General features: G+C 32.3%; 1 long non-coding RNA gene across 1 annotated transcript; it reads left to right on the top strand.

The window, feature by feature from the left end:
* LOC105159262 lies at nt 9–8,688 on the top strand. The gene is made up of 4 exons (XR_847584.2): nt 9–194; nt 768–979; nt 1,295–1,402; nt 8,430–8,688. It is a non-coding gene; the product is annotated as an uncharacterized LOC105159262 (long non-coding RNA).

The following is an 8,688-nucleotide window of genomic DNA, read 5'->3' as shown; positions in this document are numbered from 1 at the left end:
TGACTGGTTGCAATGGAGTGTAAGAGCATCACTTCCTGACTGGTTAATGCATATCTCTACAGGTCGCTAATTCAAAGGATCCGGAAAAGATCAAGTCTGAAGCTAAGAAAAAAAGTGGATGCCATATGCATCTCTGATTTAACTGGTGAAGGGTTAGATGATTTCTCTGTAATGCAGTTCAGGAAGAACTAAAGGTACTTCTCCATGGCTATCTTGCATAATTACAAATTGGTTTCTGATCTTCTTTTCTCCGTCCTCTTTTATATGGGACATATCTACCAGTAGATTGAATGTTCTTATGTGATCCTTGACTTTTTCCTTCAACGGGATATGATGGTGTGGGTGGAAGCTCTGATTCCCTTTGATAAAGGGGAACTCCTATGCAAATTTATCTGGTATTTTCTCTCGGAGGTAATAGGAACAAGGATATGCTAGACTGATTCATAATAAGGAAGCAACTTTTTGCTTTAGAAAATTGTGAATTCGGGTTGAAGAAAGAGAAAAAGAACCTAGAATTTCGCATCATATGTTGGTCCGATTTTGTGCAATTGTAATAATGCGATATAAAGGGTATAGCGGTCGTAGGTTGTCTTCTGCCCATGCTTGAGTCAGTGTCAAATTCACCATAATTTTGACAATGCGATGATAAAGGTTGTAGCATTCTGAGGTGTACTTATTATGTCCGTGTTTGACTCAATATCCAATTTTTTCTGTTGTTAAACAAAATATAATGTCAGAAACTTCAATGTTTGACAATCATTCGATAGGAATACATCAAAGGATGGAGCTTTGGTTAGAGCTCATGTTCCACTCCGCTTTGCAAGGCTTCTCACTCCAATGAGACAAACTTGAGTGTCATAGCTGTTTTCAGGGCTTCTTCCAAGTTGTTCAAAAAGGTTTGAGCGTTTGAAGAAGGCACGATTTTTTCTGGCCTTGCTGTGATTGATGCTTACAGCTACAGAGACAAGTGGCCATGAATGTATGCATTTTCTGTTCTTTTAATATGAATGTGACTGTAGCAATAATATGAATGTATGCATTTTCTGTTTTAGAAAGTTCTTTGCTGGAAGTTATATAATCTAAACGCAGGCAAAAATGCAACGGAAATGATTTTCTTTTTTTTTTTCTTTTCGGAAAAGATTATTTTCATTGATGTAAAATGATTATATGTACACTTACAAGCTTTCCACAAAAGTTTTCTTTAGAAATGATTTTGTATCTATGTGAGAGGTTTGTCTAGTGATATCTTTTGAAGTTTTCTGAAAATTCTGTCAGTGATCCTTGGTTCTCGTAGGACTTTGGTGCCGAAACTTTTTGGCTCCACTTGTTAACATATGGAGCTATATGAGCAAGATGCTGATGTTGTCAATTACACAATCCAGAGCAAAACTACTGCTTGAAGGTAATGGAAAACCATGTATATCTTCATTTTGATTAGTGACTCTTCGTCTACTTGAGGAGCAGAAAGTAACATTATGTTTGCTGATCAATTTGCCTACTTCATCTCTTAATGCATATATGTGATCCACTGCTAGCTGACCGCCATCCTTCCACTCTCTCTTACTCTTATTTGAACTTGAGTTTTAAGTATCTTAATATTCTCTTGGGACTGTGATGGAACTTCTTTATATGTGATCCGCTGAAAGCTCAGTGCCACCATCCATCTCTTACTCTTAATTTAACTCGACTTTTAGTATCTTAATATTCTCTTGGGACTGTGATGAAACTTCCTAAACCAATTAATGGACCAGCAGAATATTTTCTCTCAAGTGCCATCTAGAAAGGTATATTCTTGGTTATGCAGTATCTGTTTTTATGCTTCAAATTAGAGCATGCCGCAGTGACATTTATGTTGTTTTCTTTTGTGCCTTACTTCGTTATTATGTATTAATGCAAAGGATAGATGTCATACGATTTATAGTCTCTTATAGAAGTGTTGTTACTGGTAATTTAGGAGGAATTCTTTTATTTGCAAGTTTTGTTGTTGATATATCATTTTTCAGTAATACTTGTAACATGCGTTTATTTGATTCTACAAGTGAAGCATGTCACTTGGTATATGTGATTCATACTTGTCCTTTACAAGAGCGAGGGCTAGAGTTTGAATTTGGTTTGCTAATTTCGTGCAAAGTAGATAACCTCATATCGATAAGGATTGTGTGGGAATCAAAAGTTTAAGTAGGATTTAAATGCTCAATTAAAACATATGTTGGCTGCTAATGTGTGTTTTTTGATGATATTTTAGAACCTAATGGTAGCCTACCTATCTTCATATTCGTCTCTTCTAGTTTCTAACGCAAAAGTAACCAATGCCCCTATTAATTCTTCGTTGTCAATTTTTCTTCCATATTTTGAAATCAAGAAGGTTGAATCATTGAGTTTTACACTTTGTATAATTCAAACCCAATTTTACTGCTCCGATTTCTTTGAAAAGCCGCGTAATCACCATTCTCGTTTGGAAAGAAAAGAATTGTGGGTTTTGGGGCTGCTCAAAATGTGAAGGATGCAAGGGTAGAGTTGAGACCTAAATTGGAGAATAAACCCTCCTCTGTTTTTGTAAATTTGTTCTTGGTTCGTTTGTTGTGTTGGGTTTTCTCTTCATGCGCTTGCCTTAAAATTTTTTGTTTTTGATACATTTGGCATTCTTGTATGGATTTACAAACTCCATGTTGGTTCATGTAATTATCCTCTTATTTTTGCAGGTGTATCATAGAAACATGTGTTGAAAAATCTATTTCATACAATCTTGAATTATTTTATTTGTGAACTTTAAAAATTAAATGCTATGCTAAAATGCGAAACGGTTGTCTAGATGCCAATTTAAAATTTGTTCTTCAAAAGGACTTGGTAAATCTTTTCTGAGTATTATATAATTTCATGAGTTGATAAATAGTTTTTGAGGAAAAAAGAGTTTTGGTAACATATACAGTGTTTGAAGAACTTTTTTAATTTTTATTTCTAAATAATAATACTGGAAATTAGTTTTCCTCTTTCACTTAAAGATTTGTTTTCCTTGTCAAATTCATGTTCTAAAAATCAATTTTTATCTTTTACTCAAATATTTGTTTTTCTTGTCAAGTGTTTTGTAATAAACTCATGTTTTCGCGATTAGCTTGAAGTACACTTGCAAATATTGAAGACAAATTAACAAAATATTTTGATTAGCAATAGATGAATTCATTTAATTGTTTTTGAATGAATGCACGAAAAGTCATATGTTTTGGACTTTGTGAAATTTGTTATTGAATTTTATTTTCATAAAAGTGATTGAAACTGTTTTTGAAGTTTTTTGGAACATTTTTAAGAAGCATTCAGTTTACTATTTCTAGTCAAATTGCATTCAACGCCATATTTATTCATATTTTCATAAAACTACATTTTTAACTTTTCTTTTGATAAATGATTATTGTGCTGAAACTTGACAAAATGTGTTGAAAATTCTTTTAAGATACTTTTACCAGTAATTTAAAAACGAATAATGAGATTGGCATCTAGAACTGTAACGCAATTTAGTATACGACATTTTATTTTTGAAGTTCACAAATCAACTAATTTGTGATTGTGTGCTATGGAATTTCCAACCATGCTTAGATACACCTCCAAAGTTAAGACGATGAGGATATGAACAAATATGGTGTTTCTGTAAAATTTATACAAGAGTTTTAAATGTATCATAAACAAAAAGTTTTAATAAAGCGACATGGGAACAAAACCTAACATAATGAAGAAATCGAGAATAAACAAGAAAAAAACGGTGGAGGGTTACTTCTCATTAAGGCCTCAACTCCAAACTGTCTTGCGCCCGTCATATTTAAAGCGGCCTTAAAATTCGTAATTCTATTGCTTCCAACTTAGAATGTTGAGAACGTGAGAGTTTTATAGAAATCAAACACTTTTGGGTTTGTATTATACAAAGGAAATTGCAATGGTTTCAACTTTACTTGATTCCTAAATATGGGAAAAGTTGATAAAGAAGATGTAAGTTGTTATTGCATGTCATTATGTTGCGTGTTTTTCACTTTAATTGTTAATTCCAACTTAGAATGTTGAGAACGTGAGGGTTTCATAGAAATCAAACACTTTTGGGTTTGAATTATACAAACGAAATTGCAATGGTTTCAACTTTACTTGATTCATGTCAACTCGGGTTCAAGTACCTCGGAGTAGGAGCCCTCTTGCACCAGCAACCATCTATGTAAAAAGTCTATTGTAAATAAGAATTAAGTGTGTTCGGTAGTACTTTTGCCTTCTTTGTAGTATATGGAAAATAGTTGCTCTGCCCAACAAGGTCCGGCTTATTCTTAGCCAGAGAAATAAAAGTTTTGATTCAAAACCAATTTCTAGTTGTATAATTATTACTTGATTAGCTCCCAAAGCACATCAAAATCAGCTCAACTCAACAATATAGCAAATTGGTACATCAATGAAACTCAAATTCATTGTTTTCGAAAATATTTTTGTTCTGTACTTCTACCACTACTCTGCTTACAATTGCAATATCTTTGAACTCTTCACCATACGAAAGAAACACTGCCAACCAATAGCAAATAAAAAAAAAAGAAAGAGAGAAATTGTTTATAGTATACAATCATCATCAACAAACTATCATCCAAAGAGGTATATCAAGAAAACTTTTAAGGTAGAGTCAATCAGCAAAGCTAGCTTTAATGTGTTCGTACACATCAATAAATTAGGCATTTTATTAGCAACTTTGGAATAGGATGAAGTCTCTAGGCTATACATAACTATAGCTCACGATTATGCCTATGATGGTGATTGTAAAATATATGTCTAAGACCTTGATTTTAAATGTTCAAAGTTAAGAATTATTGAAATCGGATATCAATGATCTTGTGGGGACTTAACGACGTGATATATGAGTAAGGGAATTTATTCTTTTATGGATACTATACAAATACATTTTTACAAGTAAATATATTATTATAGTTAGTCATAAAATATATTAAGCTCATGATATTATTTATGTTTCTGTTATTGAAACATTTATATTATACATTTATATTTTCAAAACAAATTGATAATAATTGCTTTATTGATAAGGAAACTACTTACTTCTATTATTTGTAATTCACTTTCTAAATTTAATTGGTACTGCCAAATAAAAAATATTTTTCAAAATTAAAATTGTACTTCGTATTCATGAATTATTATATTTTACTATTTTGTATTCAAGTCAATTAATATGAAAATATAAATAACAATATTAAAAAACGCAATAGTAATATAAAACTAATTAGTCAAAACTCCTTATTGTATATTGTTTTAATAAGAAATTCCATTTAGTAAATTATTGATAAGAGATTGCAGGGTTGGGCTTCGATTCGGCTGTCATTTGCAGCTAGAATTCAACTCATTAAATCAGTATTCATGTCACTATAATTTATTGTGCTATGACATTTATTTTGCCAAAAGGAGTTAATAAGGAAATAGAGAAACGGTTCAGCCAGTTCCTGTGGAATGGTGCATCAACCTTTGGATATCCGAAGGTTTTCTGGAATCAAGTGTGTCATCTGGTGGAAGAAGGAGGACAGGAAATCATGAATGTAGCAGCCCTCAATCGGACGCTTATGAGTAGACATATCTGGAGAATAGTAAGTAGATTTCGCGGTTCTATATGTGTAACATGGATTTACATCATGAGACTTCAAGGCAAATCTATATGCACAGTTGAGGCCAATTCCGGGGCATGGGGTTGGCGCAAATTGCCTAGACTTTGACATATACTACAACGTCATATCCATTATAAGATCGGTAATGGAGAATTAATATATATATATATATATGTCAGGATCCTTGACATCTTATGGGGATTTTAATGACTATATTTCCACACGACCCCTATCACACCCACACACGGGCGGATATGCTCCTTAGAGAGGTTATTCACAATGGAGTATGGCATTGGCCATTGCTGCTCACACCCAAACCCACACAGGCGGACATTATTATGTTGGACATCATTCAAAGTTTGCCTCCACTACGTGGCACACACGACTCGATCACTCTGAGGGGAGGCCCCTACACCAACAGGAGGGTGTATGACATTTTTCGCTCTTCAGGCCCAAAGTTAGGTTGGTATTCACTCCTTATTGGCCCATTCAAAATCCCTCGGAATTCGTTTATCTTATGGCTAGCTCTACATGAACGACTCTCGACCATGGATCGTCCGTGGTTACAACATTTTAATAGAAATTGTGTTCTTTGCTCGTTGGATACGCTGGAGACTCACTAATAGTTGCTATTTTCTTGCCCTTATTCAAAGCAGTGTGTTCAAATCTTACGCAAGAAGGTTCGATTTGCATGGACAAACAGAGGATGGATGATTGATGTGATGATTGCTGCGCGAAAGTGGCGAGGAAAGCATGTAGTTAACACCGCCTATCGCAACCTTTTAGCATCTCTAGTATATCCCATTTGGCAGGAGAGCAATAGGAGGTAATTTCAGCAATTGGATCGAGATCCGTCGGCATTGGCTATCATTATTTTAGACAAAATTAGATTACGTATACTTAGTGCAGAATTGTCGAATAAAATTAGTACCGTAGCCTTGTGTAGATTATGGCAAATTCCATGGCACACAACATCAGTCATACGACTGTACATTATAATTTTTTTAATGCAATTTACCTTTACCGAAAAACGATATAATTCAATAAGAGCACATTATGAAAATGTACCCCAATAAGGGTGTGGATGTTTTTTTATTATAGGAATAAACACTCAAGAGATTCTCACTATTTTATATTTAATCACAAGTTACACTTATTAGAATTCTAAAAATGATACGTCCATTATATTATAAAAAAAATTATAATAAAAAAATAATTATCTAAGATTATGGCAAATCCATGGCACACCACATCAGGCATACGACTGTAACATATAATTTTTTTAATGCAAATTACCTTTACCGAAAAACGATATAATTCAATAAGAGCACATTATGAAAATGTACCCCAATAAGGGTGTGGATGTTTTTTTATTATAGGAATAAACACTCAAGAGGTTCTCACAATTTTATATTTAATCACAAGTTACACTTATTAGAATTCTAAAAATGATACGTCCATTATATTATAAAAAAAATTATAATAAAAAATAATTATCTAATATTAATTTTAAAATTTTCAACGATACTTTTAATTTAATAAAATTGAGGATATTTATTCCATATTATATTTTTATTTTTTGAAGTTTGGGTTAGTATTTATATGTTATTCATATGCTATTCCTTTTAAATTTTAACGTGCCCTCTAGTAATTCATTTTTTTGTTATAAATATATAAGATCTTTCCAATCAAATTAAGCATGTCAAAATATTATTTGCCTATTTAGTTAGATATTGTTTGATGTTTGATTAAATTCAATTTAAATTTTATCTTTTACTCAAATATTTGTTTTTCTTGTCAAGTGTTTTGTAATAAACTCATGTTTTCGCGATTAGCTTGAAGTACACTTGCAAATATTGAAGACAAATTAACAAAATATTTTGATTAGCAATAGATGAATTCATTTAATTGTTTTTGAATGAATGCACGAAAAGTCATATGTTTTGGACTTTGTGAAATTTGTTATTGAATTTTATTTTCATAAAAGTGATTGAAACTGTTTTTGAAGTTTTTTGGAACATTTTTAAGAAGCATTCAGTTTACTATTTCTAGTCAAATTGCATTCAACGCCATATTTATTCATATTTTCAAAAAACTACATTATTAACTTTTCTTTTGATAAATGATTATTGTGCTGAAACTTGACAAAATGTGTTGAAAATTCTTTTAAGATATTTTTACCAGTAATTTAAAAACGAATAATGAGATTGGCATCTAGAACTGTAACGCAATTTAGTATATAACATTTTATTTTTGAAGTTCACAAATCAACTAATTTGTGATTGTGTGCTATGGAATTTCCAACCATGCTTAGATACACCTCCAAAGTTAAGATGATGAGGATATGAACAAATACGGTGTTTCTGTAAAATTTATACAAGAGTTTTAAATGTATCATAAATAAAAAGTTTTAATAAAGCGACATGGAAACAAAACCTAACATAATGAAGAAATCGAGAATAAACCAAAAATAAACGGTGGAGGGTTACTTCTCATTAAGGCCTCAACTCCAAACTGTGCCCGGCCCGTCATATTTAAAGCGGCCTTAAAATTCGTAATTCTATTGCTTCCAACTTAGAATGTTGAGAACGTGAGGGTTTCATAGAAATCAGACACTTTTGGGTTTGAATTATACAAAGGAAATTGCAATGGTTTCAACTTTACTTGATTCCTAAATATGGGAAAAGTTGATAAAGAAGATGTAAGTTGTTATTGCATGTCATTATGTTGCGTGTTTTTCACTTTAATTGTTAATTCTGTATACGTTTTCTTGTTTGTTTTTTTTTTTCATTCTAACAGCTTAATGTTGGTGAAGATGATCTTGCACCAGCTTTCATGTCAGCTCGGGTTCAAGTACCTCGGAGTAGGAGCCCTCTTGCACGAGCAACCATCTATGTAAAAAGTCTATTGTAAATAAGAATTAAGTGTGTTCGGTAGTACTTTTCCCTTCTTTGTAGTATGTGGAAATTTGTTGCTCTGCCCAACAAGGTCCGGCTTATTCTTAGCCAGAGAAATAAAAGTTTTGATTCAAAACCAATTTCTAGTTGTATAATTATTA

The sequence above is a fragment of the Sesamum indicum genome, linkage group LG3 (genome assembly GCF_000512975.1).
Source record: "Sesamum indicum cultivar Zhongzhi No. 13 linkage group LG3, S_indicum_v1.0, whole genome shotgun sequence".
Lineage (NCBI taxonomy): Eukaryota > Viridiplantae > Streptophyta > Magnoliopsida > Lamiales > Pedaliaceae > Sesamum > Sesamum indicum.
The sequence above is the reverse complement of the archived record's forward strand: the minus strand, read 5'-3'. Positions and strand labels throughout refer to the sequence as shown.